The sequence below is a fragment of the Garra rufa genome, chromosome 1 (genome assembly GCF_049309525.1).
Source record: "Garra rufa chromosome 1, GarRuf1.0, whole genome shotgun sequence".
NCBI lineage: Eukaryota > Metazoa > Chordata > Actinopteri > Cypriniformes > Cyprinidae > Garra > Garra rufa.
In genome coordinates this window covers 55455375-55472969 of record NC_133361.1, presented here as the reverse complement: position 1 = coordinate 55472969, position 17595 = coordinate 55455375, and positions in this window count along the sequence as shown.

Here is a 17595-nt window from a genome sequence, read left to right as displayed (position 1 = left end):
CCAGGGCAGAGGCTGCATGAAGGATCCTCTTCTCTGACTCACTGTTGTACCTTTTCAGGAGATCTGTTCTGATTGCATTCTTGATATCACGGATCATGTGTGAGTCTCCGGTGGTGTCTGACATATTCTGGAGGAGTTGTGCATTTAGAGGAGCAATGAGAGACACTGTCGGATTGCTCTCTTCTGACATCAGTGTTGTTGCATCCTTCATTGGCTTTAATGCCCTCACAGCATCCTCTGCATTTGTCACATCTGTTTCAGTAAGAGTGCATAGATCTGTCTCTCCTTTTCTGACTTCTGGTGACAGCAAGGCTGCACAAATTGCAGGTTGTTGTTCCAAGAACCTCTCGACCATGTCATATGCACTGTTCCATCTTGTTGCAACATCAGTAATCAGCTTGTGATTTCTCAGGCCAAGACATTGCTGTTTCACTTTCAGACAGTGGCTCGCTGTGGTGCTGCGATGGAAGAATGTTGATATTCGGCGGATTTTGGCCAAAAGCCGGGAGAGCGCGGCCACTTTAAGCGCGCGCTGCGATGCCAGATTCACTGTATGCGCGAAGCATTTTACGTGTGGGAATGTTCCGAATTGAGCTGCAGCGATCATGTTCGACGCATTATCTGTCACAAGCATTACATCTTTATCTGAAACCTGCCATTCCTCGATGACCTGAGACAGTAGCTCTGCCAGGTGAACACCCGTGTGTGACTCATAAACGGCTCTTGTTTGCAGCACATGTGACAAAATCTTCCAGTGCTCACTAATGTAATGTGCTGTTATTGTGACATATGACTCTGTCGCGACCGATGTCCAGGAATCACATGTTATTGCAACTCGATGAGCTTGGCTCATTGATGCCATTACCTGGGCTTTGGTTTCATGGTAAAGTTCAGGCACAATTTTCTCTGAAAAGTGGCTGCGTGAGGGAAGCTTATACCGCGGCTCCAGAGTATTTAACAGGTGGCGAAACCCGGGGTTTTCCACCACAGAAAAGGGCCGTATGTCCTTTGCTATAAAAGCTGCCACTGCTCTGGTAATTCTTTGCCCTCTCTCCGAGTTGGGCGGCAACGCTGATATCATTTGATCTATTTTTGGCTGAGCTGGGTCCACCTTGGCACTGACAGACGTTAACAGCTCAGGGTGAAAACGGCTAACATGGTTTCTCAAGTTAGTGGTATTACCTCCTGCATATTTTATTTGTGCGTGGCATGATTTACACACAGCGTGTGTCTTCTCCAGTTCGTGCTTACCAGGTTGTTCATAAAAGCCAAAATGTGCCCAGATGTCGGCTTTTAAAGTAGTTGGAGCATTTTTGATTACTCGCACTCGAGATTCGCCTCCCTCAGCCATTGTATTCTACTGCGACAAAGCACGTATGTGGCAAATGACGTCAGAAAAGCGTCAGTAAGTTAAAACCGGTTATGGTCTATTACTGAACCGATACCGAACCGTCCTCGTCTGCATCGCGATGCATCGTAGAAACGATTAATTTTGACACCCCTAGTAGTGACGCAGCGGCAGCGACGTGCGTGCCGCGGTGACGTCATAAGCTGTCGCCGGCCATTTCATGTAGTTTTTCTATGTATTCTTCAGACACGAGTCACGCTGCGGCGTTCCCCAAAGCGCCCTCTAGAGGACGCAGTGAGAGTTCCCTTCGCAAGGGAACCAAAGAATTTGTGGGATCTGAAGGATTTTTATAAAGAACAGCAGGCAGTTTAACTGGACAAACTAGGGACTCTTGAACAACTATCACTAAAAAAATCCCTCCTATGTTGGTAAAATAATTAACATTTTGCAGATTCTGCAAAGGTGTGTGTAAATGTTTGATTTCACCTGTATATTTATGTAAAATCTGTGTGTTTTTGTAATACATTTGTTTTAAAATACAGGTCTATCTTATATGTGTGTGTGTAGTAAAAGTGTTAAAAATGGACAAATATATTTGTATTTTATTTTTATTTTTTATTCATTTTTTAAGCATGTGGCCGGGGCACCAAGAAAGAAAAATGTGTATATTCTTCAGAAGGCTGGGGAATATGGAACAGGATTAATGGCTTTGCTCTTAACACAATGAAGGTCATTAACCATATTCACAGCATGCTAATCTGAACCAATTAGCCCTTAATAAGCCAGCCCAAAGACGTCCTTCTTAAATTATACTTGACCTATTCGCAGTTTATTAGAACAGTTTTGGGCAAACATTAAAGAGCCCTCAGTGTGGACATAAGACATCATCTAAAGCCATCGGGAAGTCAGGATTTACCATCAAATGCATCATGATTAACAAAGAATTACAATTTACAAATCAGAATGTGTTTGATAATTAAATAAAGTACAAATGATAATCTAAACCAAGCATTTTGGCTTTGGCTGGTCGCCTCTGAAAGTCCACAGGATTTGAAAACTCTCCAGCGTATCTTGATGTAAGCTTTGAAATGAGTGTTCGAGAAAGGAGGCGCTTGTCATTGTGCACTAACAGAATGCTGAATCAAACAGAACAAACCTCATTTTTCCCCATTTTTCATAAATATTGAAAGCCGAAATAGCTCGCCTCGACATTACCATATTTCAATATCAACCTTTTCAACCTCCTTTTGCTACTTTGATGAATATGTCAAAGCTTCAGTTCTTTCCTCTAACTTTTCGATTTGGCTCTTCACTTTTGGCTCGTTGAAGCTGTCACTCACATGTTTATCCAATACCTCAACAGATTCCCTCTGATTGAACAGGAACAACAGCTGCTGGTGCATTTGAACACAGTGGAGAGTCGAAGCATTATGAAGAAAATATTAACCTGAATGAGCCTTTACATTTTAACATGCTTATTTGTGTGAGACACTCCCTAGAGGTAGACACGAAAACAAGAGCGGACAAACAAACGGCACACTTTGCATGTCAAAAGAACCATCGCTTGATTCACTTTGATTGGTTGTTTGATTCGGCCCATAGTAAACACTTACAGAGAAGGTGAACCAATCACTGGAAACACATTTACATGCATAATGACCTATTCTTATTCCTAAGTCTATCTTCTAAATATCAAAATATTAGCCTCTGGGAACAAATATTCGCAATCCGTTTTAACCATATCAAGGTTGTTTTTGTTGTCCACGTGTGATAAAAAGTGAAGGCTATCCCCACCAGCAAGAAACTCAAATAGGGTAATGCATACAGACTGTGCTTGTATCAGGATCCCCTGAACCAGTTTGACCTTGTGGTTAATGAGTTACACTTGACTGCCAGTGTACTTTCACCCACAGGGCGCCATATTGGTCAGAATCCAGCACTAAAAGTGTCTCATTGTCCTTTCTGACTCAAAGGCTCCAATTAGACTCTCTGCTATACAGTCATGCTGCCGGTATGAATAAAAATGAAATACCTTGAAAGGAAAAAAAAAATGGAAATGTATTTATTCAAACATTTTTTTGCCAGTTTTCACAAGACAGACTCACGGATATCTGTGAGACCATGGCTCTGACATATTTGAAAGAATTAAAGGCAGAGTAGGTGATATGATTCAAAAACATTTTTTGTTACGCTGGTTGACAGTCTCTTCACATCCTGAAAGCAAAGACTAAGTTAAGTGGTCTAAATGTATTCATATGTATTTAGTGTATATCATCTATGGAAGTTGTAGGGCCATGAAAATTTCATCCATGTCCGTTGTGCCAAGGGCTACGATTGGCTGTCCTACCTGCCTGTCAACATATGCATATCAGTAATGATTTATCATCAGCTCGTTTCATTATGCTATTGCAGACCGAGTGAGAATGGAAGGCGTTATTATTGTAACATTTTGTTTGTACTGTAATGTTTTCTCACTGTTGAATGAGACATGAGGTAATCTGACAGCATTGAATTTAACCATCCGCCAACGCTGTCTTTGGTTGTGTCGCTGGTTAGCCTCTGGTCTGCCTGTGCGCATTCATGTGTTTTCTTAAAATTGTTCAAATTGTTTTGTCCACTTTAGACATTCTGCTGACGATAAGCAACAATTAGTATTAGCTGACTGTCAGATATCTGCCAACACTTTATTTTGATGATCCACCAACAGACATTCTAGGCATTCTAGAGTTATTTTGCAAGTAGACCTACATGTAAACTTCTATTCTAATGAGAGCTATTTGCAAAGTTACTCATAGTCAGTAGAATATCTAATTGAAATGAACACTTCATTTCGTTTCAAGTGGACTATCAGCATAAAATATAACCTAATTTATGTATTTAGGTTGATTGAGCAATGCTAAATGATAAATATACGTGATCCTGGACCACAAACCAGTCAGATGAAAATCTGGAAATTGAGGGTGCAAAAAAATCTAAATCAACTAATCTACTACTCAAAAAAAGTAGGACATTTACAAAATATCTTCATGGAACATGATCTTTACCTAATGTCATAATGATTTTTGGCATAAAAAATTTTTTGCACCATACAATGTATTTTTGGTTATTGCTATAAATATATCACATATGAGCAATATCACACTCATGGCTGTATGTCGGCACAGCTGTGATTCGGCTGTAAGCACGAGGCTGCAGGTAATCACAGCGTGCTGATATTCAGATGCATCACAATAAATTAGAATGCCGTGGAAAAGTTCATTTATTTCAGTAATTCAACTGAATTTGTGAAACTTGTGTATTAAATAAATTCAATGCACACAGACTGAAGTAGTTTAAGTCTTTGGTTCTTTTAATGGTGATGATTTGGCTCACATTTAACAAAAACTCAACAATTCTACCTAACCAATCTCAACAAATTAGAATACTTCATAAGACCAATAAAAAAAAAAAACATTTTTAGTGAATTGTTGGCCTGGAAATTATGTTAATTTACTGTATATGTTCTCAATACTTGGTAGGGGCTCCTTTTGCTTTAATTACTGCCTCAATTCAGCGTGGCATGGAGGTGATCAGTCTGTAGCACTGCTGACGTGGTATGGAAGCCCAGGTTTCTTTGAATGTGGCCTTCAGTTCATCCGCATTCAGAAGGAATGATTCCGAAAATGCCCCAAAATTTCTTGGTAAACGGGTGCAGTGACTTTGGTTTTCAAAAAGCACAGTGGACCAACACCAGCAGATGACATTGCACCTGAAATCATCACACACTATGGAAACTTAACACTGGACTTCAAGCAACTTGGGCTATGAGCTTCTCCACCCTTCCTCCAGACTCTAGGACTTTGGTTTCCAAATGAAATACAAAACTTGCTCTCATTTGAAAAGAGGACTTTGGTCCACTGGGCAACATTCCATTTCTTCTTCTTCTTAGCCCAGATAAGACATCTCTGATGTTGTCTGTGGTTCAGGAGTGGCTTAACAAGAGGAATACGACAACTGTAGCCAAATTCCTTGATACGTCTGTGTGTGGTGGCTCTTGATGCCTTGACCTCAGCCTCAGTCCATTCCTTGTGAAGTTCAAATTCTTGAATTGATTTTGCTTGACAAGCCTCTCAAGGCTGCGGTTCTCTCGGTTGGTTATGCATCTTTTTTTTCCAAACTTTTTCCTTCCACTCAACTTTCTGTTAACATGCTTGGATACAGCACTCTGTGAAAAGCCAACTTCCTGTGACATCCTCCTTGTGAAGGGTGTCAATGATTGTCTTCTGGACAACTGTCAGATCAACAGTCTTCCTCATGATTGTGTAGCCTAGTGAACCAAACTGAGAGGCTATTTTGAAGGCTCAGGAAACCTTTGCAGGTGTTTTGAGTTGATTAGCTGATTGGCATGTCACCATATTCTAATTTGTTGAGATTCAACATGCAACAAATATTGACAAATATTTTAGTTTTCATTATGACAAGTGCAGCATCTGCTCTATCTCAACACTGTATAATGACAGTATGATTTGTTTATTTTATCTAACTGAAAAGTGACGTTATAGCCACAGGAACCAACTAATCCTGCTTGTTGTTTACTGACTGGTCTGTTTCCAGGACTTGATCACCAGGCCATCATGACCTAGTAGAGGCTGCCAGGGTGACCGATAAGGGAGGGTGCAAATCTCCACAGTGAAATGGAAGCCAGAACATTTTCTTTGCTTCTGTGAGAAGGCGTCCTATAGACAGCTGTTGTAAGAACAAGGTCTGTAGACACTGGATGAATCAAAACTATTGTCTAGGTTGGTTGGTTAGCTCACACCCATCAGACCCATGAGGAATATCAGTCTCACACACAAACTGCAAAGATTGAAAGACTTATTGATTTATAGGTAGAGTAAGAGATGACCTCAGTGTCAGCCAAATATAAATCAATATGTGATAAAGCTCATTTTGAACGGTTGGATTTCAGGCATTTTTAAAACATCAAATGACATTTTAAAGCAAATGCATATTTATAAAATTCACAAAGGTTTCAAGACTAAAGGGATTTATTAAAAATACACTAGTTTGTAATAACCTGCATATATAATTTATAACAAAAAGACTGAATCTCAGGTGTCTACCGTCTGTCTTTGATTACACATTTGTTAAGCATTTCCTTTAACACATTCAACACTACACGTCCCTTGCTGATGGCTGTGGCCAATCAATTTTTAAAGCATTTGAAGTCCAAAATAGATTTCTTTATTTTTTATTTAATGTTTAAAGCAGCCCTGAATGTTAAAGCAATTTGATTTTGATTGAATCCCCATCACAGTCATTATTAAAGAAATTGTTCACCCAAAACCCAAAACATTCTGTCATCATTTATGCTCACCGTCATATTGTCACAAACTTATGTTTTCAGGTTTTCAGCAGAGCACATATGGATAAATTATGAATAATCTTCACACAGATCTCTCCATACCACAACTATTATAGTGTCCATGACTATTCAGTGCCAAAAACAAGAAGAATTATTATAAAATAAACGTAAGGTGATGTGTAATACTCCAGTTCATCCCTTGGACAAAGCTGTATGTGCAAAAGTTGTACACTCTTAAAAATAAAGGTGCTATACGATGCCATAGAAGAACCTTCTTGTCTAAATGGTTCCATAAAGAGTCTTTAACATCTGAAGAACCTTTCTGTTTCACAAAATGTTCATTGTAGCAAAAGAAGGTTCTTCAGATTATAAAAAGGTAAGAAAGAGATGGTTCTTTAAAGAACCTTTGACTGAATGGTTCTTTGTGGAACCAAAAATGGTTCTTCTATGGAGGAATTGGAATTGCAGCTGTGACTTGACTTGACTTGACTGAGCCGGAACTGCAGCTGGTAGGGTGGCCGTGATGGTAGCAGACTCGGTGGCAGCCATCTTTGTTGCAGACTCTGACTTGGCGGCAGCCATCTTGGGTGCAGACTCCGACTTGGCAGCAGCCATCTTGGGTGTAGACTCCAACTTGGAGGCAGCCATCTTGGGTGCAAACTCCGATTTGGCGGCATCCATCTTGGGTGCAGACTCTGACTTGGCAACCATCTTGGCCGGGGACTCAGGCTTGGTGGCCATCTTGGCCGGGGATTCAGGAACGGCGGCCATCTTGGCCAAGGATTCAGGCTTGACGGCCATCTTGGCCGGGAACTCAGGAACAGAGGCCTTCTTGGCTGGGAACTCAGGAACAGAGGCCATCTTGGCCGGGGATTCAGGAACGGAGGCCATCTTGGCCGGGAACTCAGGAATGGAGGCCATCTTGGCCGGGATTCAGGAACGGAGGCCGTCTTGGCCCGGGAACTCAGGAACGGAGGCCATCTTGCGTGCAGACTCTGGCGTGGCAGCCATCTTACATGCAGACTCTGACGTGGCAGCCATCTTGCGTACAGACTCTGGTATGGCAGCCATCTTGCTTGCAGACTCTGGCGTGACAGCCATTTTGTTTGCAGACTCTGGCGTTGCAGCCATCTTGTGAGTTGACGCAGTGGCCATCTTGTGAGCTGACGTGGCGGCCATTTTGTGAGCTGACACTGGCGTGGCGGCTGACGGGCTTGAGCGCGGAGAAGAAGCCGGCGGGCTTGAGCTCTGGGCGGCGGCCGGCAGACTAGAGCGCAGGGAGGAGGCAGGCCGCATCAGGCTGAGGACTGTGGCGGAGCTTGGGAGGATGACTTGAGATTTGGGACTGGGCTGGCGGCTCGAGCCGTTGATAGGGTATGTGGAGGTTCTCAGCTTAGGGCAGGCTGGCACATTGCGCTGTGTCTGGGAGGGGGCCGGAAGATGAGACCTAATCGGACTCTGAACTTCTTCTACTTCAAAATCAGATCTGTTTAAGTAGAGAATAAGATTGATTAGCTCGATCAGGGGGAATTTACAAGTGGGAAGATCGCAGCTAATGGTCTCATCATCCAGCCCCAAAACAAACACAGCGCCGAGAGAAGCTTCGTGCCAGCCTACCTGGTGGGAGAGCTCGATGAATTCCTCCACATACCGTTCCAACTCAGAGCTTCCTCAGCCCGACTCATATTTTGTATAGGTCCGTCGATCTGTCCGTCGATCTGTCACAACTAAGTGGGTATGTAGATGCAGATGCCAGGAAAAGCCAGGAAACGGAATTACAAACAAAACAAACACTTTATTTAAGAAAACAAATCCAGGAGCTTGAAACACTATCGACGGACACTGGGTTGTGAACTGACACAGACTAATATACACAGAAAACAAGGCGTGGTTACAAACAAGATAACAGGATGACAAGGGGGAAATACAAATATGGGCAAGACTATACCAAATGAATACAAAACCAAAGGGGACAACACAGACTAAACCAAATGCATAGGAAACATGGGGGGGAAAACACTAGGAAAAACAGTGAACAAGACTAAACAAGACTAAATCCTGACACTTAAGTGGCCTTTTATTTCATTAGTATTATATTTTTTGCAGATGCAGTTAATATAAGTAAATATAATTTTCAGATTTGTACATATGCACATTCAGAATATTTAAGTGCACTTCTCTTTTCACATGTGTAGGGATATCAGCGCGAATCAAACAATTTGGGAGAGTCGATTAAAAGTAAAAACACTACAGACTCACATTCCACAAGAGGCCCGTCATAAATCTGACGTTTGATAGCCTGGCGCCAGACCGCCAGCCTGAAGCCAACCTAACTAACTAAGAACTCGCAAAATTAACACAAAGACACTACTTCATAATCAAATCCTTCGAATAAGGAGATTGTCAAATTTGGAGCAAGTAACCAAGATTAATGGTCAAAGAGATGCAGATCTTGAACATCACATGAGTAAAGTCATTAGCGATATGGTTGGTTTTCCCCCACACACAGGACACAACGGAAATTCCTTCCCTAAACTTTTGACCTCCCAGCTTAGAGAACAGACCCTCACAGAAGGGCACAGAAAACTGTCTATTGATGTACATATGCGCCTAAAATGTGCTAAAGAACCAAGGAGCAACTCCTCATTTCTATGTATAACTTCCTATCATATATGTAACCCACACATTTGTCTATTATGGTTTAATCACTCATTGTGTATGTCCCTTTTGATAACTATTGAATAGTTTAATGGTTTATATTGATGTTTGATATGCACGGTCTGGAAATCGCATTCTGAAAATGTTCCTGTAATTCAATTCTTTGCGAAATGTATTATTGTCTTGTTATAGAAATCATGTCCAAATTTATCTCTGCAAAGAGCGGGAATTTGGGATCACGGGACTAATAAGATAACATTGTGATTTATGGTTGGTAGGAGGAACCAGCAGTCCACCGGACTTCGGACATTGTTCTAATTGGTCAAGACACCATTTTGGGATGTGTCCAAAGGCTGAGTTTAAAAACTCAAGGACACCCTAAAATTCCTCTCTTATCTCTTCACTATAAGCTCTCTTACGTCTCTCACGCCGCGTCTTGACGCTGCCTGGCCTGTGTGCCAGACGCTCCTCTAAAGGAAACATGAGGAGACCATTCCACTGCTGTCTTTTACTTTAATTCTTTTTATTTCTTTCCGTTGAGAGTTTCGTGTCTAGTTAAGTTTGTGCAAGCCGCGACCGACCTAAACGTCTTCGCTGACCTCAACTTCAACAGCACGCAACTCTCATATCCAGCCAACGCCCAAGAAGACATCACATTGACCGACCACCGACCAATCAGCAACCTCGGGAAAACCCTTTCTGGAACGAGCGACGAAAGGAATTCCCTCACAGACAAAGGCAACGCAAGTAACTTCCAGGTTCTAACTGAACTGGTGCATTTGATAAAGTTTAATAACCTCTTTGAGAGACTCAATACGAGGGTTAATTAAGTGATTGATGGTTGTTCAGGTCTAAGCAATTGCACATATTGCTATAACTTGGGACTTCATATTTTCATTCCTTTAAACTCATTCTTTCCTCATTTTCTCTTTCTGCAACCTGTGTAAATGCGTGTGTTTATGTTAGATTAGTTTGTATGTGTTAGGTTTATCCAATAAATTCATATTTTTATTAAGTATCTTGTGTTTCGTGCTTACAAGTTATTGCCTTAAACTGCTGATTTTGCTACTGTGCTTATATATAGTGTTTTCACTATATTCTGGATAGTAATATCCATTGCAGAGTTTCTGTTAGACGACTTGTGAATGAATCGCGCGTCGACTCTGAAACAGCCGTAAAACAGCGATTCTGTTCAAATTCCCTATTGAATCATATTCGATTCCCTTTGAGCTAAATTATAAGTTATTATGTAATTAATCCCTTTTACAATCTTACACATGGCTATGTCTATAACTATGCTTGAAATAACCCTAGTCTGGGAATTGTTAATGACTCACCACTTACCACAACCAATAACAACATATTGCATATTACAGTTATGAGAAAGAATCTTTGAACTGATGAAGTTTCACTTTGTCACACACCATGACAAGAATGGAAAGCCAGTGACTGTCTACAGGGGCGTCTACAATGACAGCGAAATGCAAAAACAAAAGGACATGAAGTCATTTATTTCCAATGACAGTTGGTCATTTGAGGCGGCATGAGTGACAGTGACCTTTGCCAATCTGCAAAGTTGAGTAGAGTTTTAATAAAAACTGTGCGGCGACATGATGGAAAATGACAACATTGAACTTCACATGATCCACCACCTGAAACGTCAGAGTATGAACGCCTACTAGAAACAGTACAGAGATTTAGTGACCTGCATTGATTTAATCATTGTCACAGTGAACGGCCCTTACACGTCTTGTCACGTCGCTTGTTGCAGCTTGTTAGGACAAAAACTTAAACGGAAGAGATAGGATTTATTGCATGTCACTTCATCCAGTCACACTTGATTAGAACACAATGTAAAGCTGAACTGTCACAAAGCTAAACTTATTTATACAATAACTTATAACAATAACCTAGCTAAAAGGATGCCAAATATGTTTTACAACATCATTTATACCACAAAAGCATAGAATAATTTACATTTTCAATGTTTTTAGTCTTTTATGCTCACCAAGGCTGTATTTATTTGATAGAAAATACTGTAAAATCAGTTGTGCTGCTTGATATTTTTGCGAAAACTGTGATAGGTTTGAGGTAAGTGAGATTTAAAAAAAAAAAAGGAAGAAAAAAATATACTTTTAGTCAGCAAGGATGTATCAAATTGATCAAAAGCTACAATAAAGCATTTATAATATTACAAAAGATTTCTGTTTCAAAAATAAATAAATAAAATACATAGATAAGGTTTAATTTTGCAAAGACAGTTTTCAACACTGACAATAATAAGAACCATTATACAGTAGCTGCAAGCAGCAATTAAGGGGCCAAGCACAATCAGAGGAAAAATAAGGAGCTAAGCATTGCATGAGTGGCAGGCCAACTGCAACAATGACTAATTAAAGCCATGTTAGGATGATTTTAGTCAAAATGGCTGAAAAGTCATAAATATAACCTCTAGTAATATGATTTAATGAGATATCACTTTTGACCAATAGGTGGCAATGTTATTAAATCGAGGTGGTGTGTTCTGTGTGAGGTGACAATAGCACACCGAAAGCTTGGTGTTAATATGTCAAAGCTTTGCAAAGATTCAGCCTCAGACATAGTCTGGAATCATGCCTCAAATTTGTTGCATTGCTATATAAAAATGATTTTGTCCATCCACACGAAATCCAGAACTTTTTGTGAGCACAGTCTGAAGATGATCTGACTTGATTTTGGTGAAAACCGGAGCAACGGTTGAGGAGGAGTTAAAAAAAGTAGGTTTTCAACATAAATCAAAATGACGTACAGAAAGTTCAGGTTAACTATGGCATAATTGGTATCTATGTTGTTGGCATGACCCATTTTATTACAATAGGCTAATGCAATCAAAAGTTATTAGCATTTTTGGAAATATTATTATATATGGTTAAAAATGGTTTAATGGCTTAAATAGGTGGCGATTACCAAATTTTGTTTGGCCACACAAAGTTTGGCCTCAACATGTCCAGACGCTGTTTGGCATGAGTTTAGCAAATTCATTGATGTGTTAAATGATAACTGTTCACTTGACAACTTTTTGTCAGCATGGTCTGAAGATGATCAGAGCCAATTTAGTGAAAATCGGACCAACAGCAAAATTGGTATCGATGTTCTCAGCATGACCCAAGGAATATATTGAGATCACTTTCATAACAATAAGCCAATATTTTTTTTTAATTCTTTATAAATTTTGGTCATAAGGTTGCGCTGCCCCCCAAATTTTTGAGTACTGTCAGAGCATGGTGCCGAACAAACAGAGTTTCCTAATGATACGCCAATGTATTCTTAAAATATAGCAATTTACAACAAAACTGAGGATGGCTGACGCTCAAAATGGCTGACATAGGAAAATTCTGTATGGTTTGTCTTGGCATGCTCCTCTAAATCTTTTAGTTTTTTTTTTTTTTTGTTAGATTATTACAATTAGAAATAAAAACAGCCATTTTTAAAATATCTCCTGACCACTAGGTGGTGCTGCGCCAAACCTGAGCAGGTAACCCCAGGTCATGGTTGTTATAACACACACCAAGTTTGGTGTCAATACACCAAACTTTTGCAGAGATATAGCCTCACACCCATTTTTCCATGCTCTTCATCAAATTTGTTCAACGGTTTGACTAATCAACTTTCCACAACTTTTTGCCATCATGGTCCGAAGATGATCGGAGCCAAATTTGGTGAAAATTGGACCAACAGTCTAGAAGGAGTTAAAAAAAGTAGGTTTTCAACATGACTACAAATGGCAGACAGGAAGTTTAGCTGACTATGCCAAAAATGGTATCAATTTTCTCACATGACCCAAGGAATATATTAAGATCACTTTCATTACAATAAGCCAATTGAATCAAATGTTATTAGCATTTTTTTAAATTTCTTTATAAATTTTGATCATAAGGTGGCGATGCCCCCAAAATTTTTTGAGTACTGTCAGAGCATGGTGCCAAACAAACAAACAAACAGAGTTTCATAATCATATGCCAATGCGTTTGAAAAATATAGCATTTTACAAAAAAAAATTGAGAATGGCTGATGCCCAAAATGGCTGACATGGGAAAATTGGGAATGGTTCATCTTGGCATGTTTTTTTTATTTTTGGCCAAACCATTTAGAAGTTATAAGCAAAAATGGCAATTTTTCATATCTCCTGGCCACTACTTGTGAGCACAGTCTGAAGATGATCTGACTCGAATTCAAAAAATTAGGTTTTCAACATAAATCAAAATGATGGACAGAAAGTTTGGGCTGACTGTGGCATAATTGGTATCAATGTTGTTGGCATGACCCAAGGAATATTGTTTTTCACAATAAGCTAATGTACTCAAAAGTTATTAGCATTTTTGGAAATGTCATTATTTCTGGTTAATGAATGGTTTATCACTTTTGACCAATAGGTGGCGCTTTTACCAAATTCATGTGGCATGGTCAGTATGAGGTGACAATGGCACACACAAAGTTTGGCATTAGTATGTCAAAGTTTTGCAGAGATACAGCCTCAGACACTGTTTGGCATGAGTCCAGAAAATTTGTTGATGTGTTAAATGATAACTGTTCACTTGACAGCTTTTTGTCAGCATGGTCTGAAGATGATCAGAGCCAAATTTGGTGAAAAATTGGACCAACAGTCTAGAATAGTAGGTTTTCAACATGAATAAAAATTACAGACAGGAAGTTCAGCTGACTATGGCAAAATTGGTATCGATGTTCTCAGCATGACTCAAGGAATATACTGAAATCACTGACATGGGAGAATTGGCTCCTCTAAATCTTTTAGTTTTTCGAATTTTGGCCAAACCATTTAGAAGTTATAAACAAAAATAGCCAATTTTTTATCTCCTGACCACTAGGTGGCGCTGTGCCAAACCTGAGCAGGTAGCCTCAGGTCATGGTTGTTATAACACACTCCAAGTTTGGTGTCAATACACCAAACTGTTGCGGAGATATTGCCTCACATCTATTTTTCCATGCTCTTCGTCAAATTTGTTCAACGGTTTGACTAATCCACTTTACACAACTTTTTGCCATCATGGTTTGAAGATTATCTGAACCAAATTTGGTGAAAATCAGACAAACCATCTAGGATGAGTTCGAAAAAGTAGGTTTTACGAACTATTAAAAATGGCGAAAAAACTAAACTTTTTTAACCTTTTTAAGTTTGGTGTCCATTTGACTTCTAGACCTTATGGTTCAAAAGTTATTGGCATAAACAAGAGTGAAAATTTGGACAAGTGGTGGCGCTAGAGAGTTTGAGTTAGAGACTCCAAATTTGCTATGGTGACAGTTCAGACTGTCCTCTATCAGTGCACCAAATTTAGTAACTTTCCCACAAGCAGTTCTGTGGGTTGCCATAGATTTCCAGGAGAAGAAGAAGAAATCGAACGAATACACCAATAAAAAACCAATAATAACTAATAAAAAAAGGCATATTAGAATGATTTTTGAAGGCTCATGTGACACTGAAGACTGGAGTAATGATGCTGAAAATTCAGCTTTGCATCACAGGAATAAATTACATTTGACATTAGAAAACAGTTATTTTAAATTATAATAATATTCCACAAAATTACTTTTTCCCTATATTTTCAAATAAATGCATCCTTGGTGTTTGCAGTCACTTCCCCTTCCTTTTAGCTAATATGGGTATTGTCACTTCCTGTCACTTCCTGTGACGGCTCAGCCCTCTAATTCCACGCAAACCATAAAGCAAACACCATCTTAACCTCTTCCTACTGAGAGAGTATCCGCTGCTGTCTAATTATGGGGCATTCAGGGCAGGAGGGAGAACCCAAGCCAAGCACAACATGCCAGCGACTGGCAACACATGAGACACAGAGGCCTCTCCAGTTTTCAGCAGACCATTGCTCCTTCCCTTCCGCTCCAGTCATGCTCCGTCTGTGCCAGGATGTCGAGTGTGAGTCTGGAGGTGAGACCATCCCACACTGACCCATATATAAACACAAGTAGTAAAAAGTCAGGAAGCAGCCCACAGCAGCTGTGGCTGAGCCCAGCCAGTTTCACAACAGCCTCTTCTTGCGTTTGTCTGACAGGAAGTTGGTGCTAAATGGTTGTATAATATCTGCCCACAGGACTGCCACATCACATAGTCCTCACTGGCAGGAGAAGTGCCTTTCTGCATTCTCATGCTACTTTAATCAGAGCAAATGTTGACTGATTGAAGTTCAAACTGAGACCGTTTGGGTCAATCTGTCCTTCAGTCAAACATGTCATGACTCTTGAATGTAGATATAGAGTGACAGCTGATATTCATCTTACGTTTTAACCATATACAGTTTATATACACCTTGCAGAATCTGCAAAATGTTAATTATTTCACCAAAATAAGAGGGATCATACAAAATGCATGTTATTTTTTATATAGCACTGACCTGAATAAGATGTTTCACAGAAAATATGTTTACATATAGTCCACAAGAGAAAATAATAGTTGAATTTATAAAAATGACCCTGTTCAAAAGTTTACATACACTTGATTCTTAATACTGTGTTGTTACCTGAATGGTTTTTGTTGTTGTTTGTTTGTTTAATGTTAGTTGTTCATGAGTCCCTTTTTTTTTTGTCCTGAACAGTTACAAAAAATAAAGGTTATTTATTGGCATTGATGGTTCCATGAAGAATCTCCATGGAACCTTTCAAATGCAGAAAAGGTTCTTTCTAGTCAAAAAGGGTTCTTTAGATTTATAATGGTTCTTTTAAGAACTGTTCACTGAAAGGTTCTTTGGGGAACCAAAAATGGTTCTTCTATGGCACCCATTTAGAGCCTTTATTTTTGAGAGTGTAAACTGCCAGTTGTTCTTCAGAAAAGCCATTTAGGTTCCTCAAATTCTTTGTTTTTTCAGCATTTTTGTGTATTTAAACCCTTTCCAACAATGACTGTGTGATTTTGAGATCCATCTTTTCACACAAAGGACAACTGAAGGACTCATATCAAACTATTAAAGAAGGTTTAAACGTTCACTGATGCTTCAGAAGGAAAAACAATGCATTAAGAGCCAGGGGGTGAAAACTTTTGAATGGAATGAGGATATGTAAATTTTTCTTATTTTGCCTAAACATCATATATTTTTTCATTTAGTACTGTCCTTCAGAAGCTACAGAAGATACTTTCAAGTTCTCCAGAAGACAAATTAAGTTAAATTTACCTTCAGATTCAACTTCAAATGTGTCAGTGAGCATCTGAACCGTCTGTAATAGTTGCAAATTAGTCCCTCAGCTGTCCTCAGTGTAAAATTTTATATATAAGACTATAGATAGCCGATTGATGACGTGTCATGAAAACACTCTATTAGCAATGCCCATAGCACCCTCATGTTGGCGACTCTTTGTACATTTAACCATCAAAAGTCATCTGAAAATTCAACAATCTACCTTTTTTTTTAAGAACACTAGGCAGTATTATATTCTCTACAGCCACCTGCCTGCACAATATAGTGTAATCCTTTAGTAGAGAAAAGTCTTTTGCTTTCCCCTTTGCACCGCAGATGTTCTGCTGGAAATCTGAGAAAGGTTAAAATGACAGGATTTAACCTCAACTGAAGGGATTTCTATGCTTTTCTTTATCCCAGGCTTTAGCTAAAGTACATTGGGAGGACACATTGCCTCATTTCACGACTGAATCAGCACACTTGAACCAGACTGCCAGTTTAAGACTGGACCAGTGACAGCAGTAAAGTGACCTTGAGCAGCTTTGTTCTTCTGAGCAACGTTACATTGTATTGGAGATTTTCTTTGGTAGCCCTTAATTTTAGGAACCAATTCTCATTATTAACTAGTTGCTTATTAGCATGCATATTAACAGCATATACTGGCTGTTTATTAATACTTAAAAAGCACATATTAATGTCTTATTGTGCATGACCATATACTAGATCCCTTAATTCTACCCCATACCTAAACTTAATAACTAACTAACTATTAATAAGCAGCAAATTAGAAGTTTATTGAGGGAAAACTCTTAATTAATAGTGAATATGTGTTCTCTATTCTAAAGTGTAACCTTTTCTTTTTTATTTAGGTGGGGAGATAATAAAAAACACTCATGCCTATATTTATTTCTTGAACACCATGCACTTGTACATAGTGCAATGACATGGCACTGTGCCACTCGTTTGATGTGGGATGATCAAAGTCAAAATCTGTTTTTTATTCTCTAGTTTGTCATTCTTTCTCAATTCAAAAGGTTTTTCACTGTCCAGATCTTCTCATATAT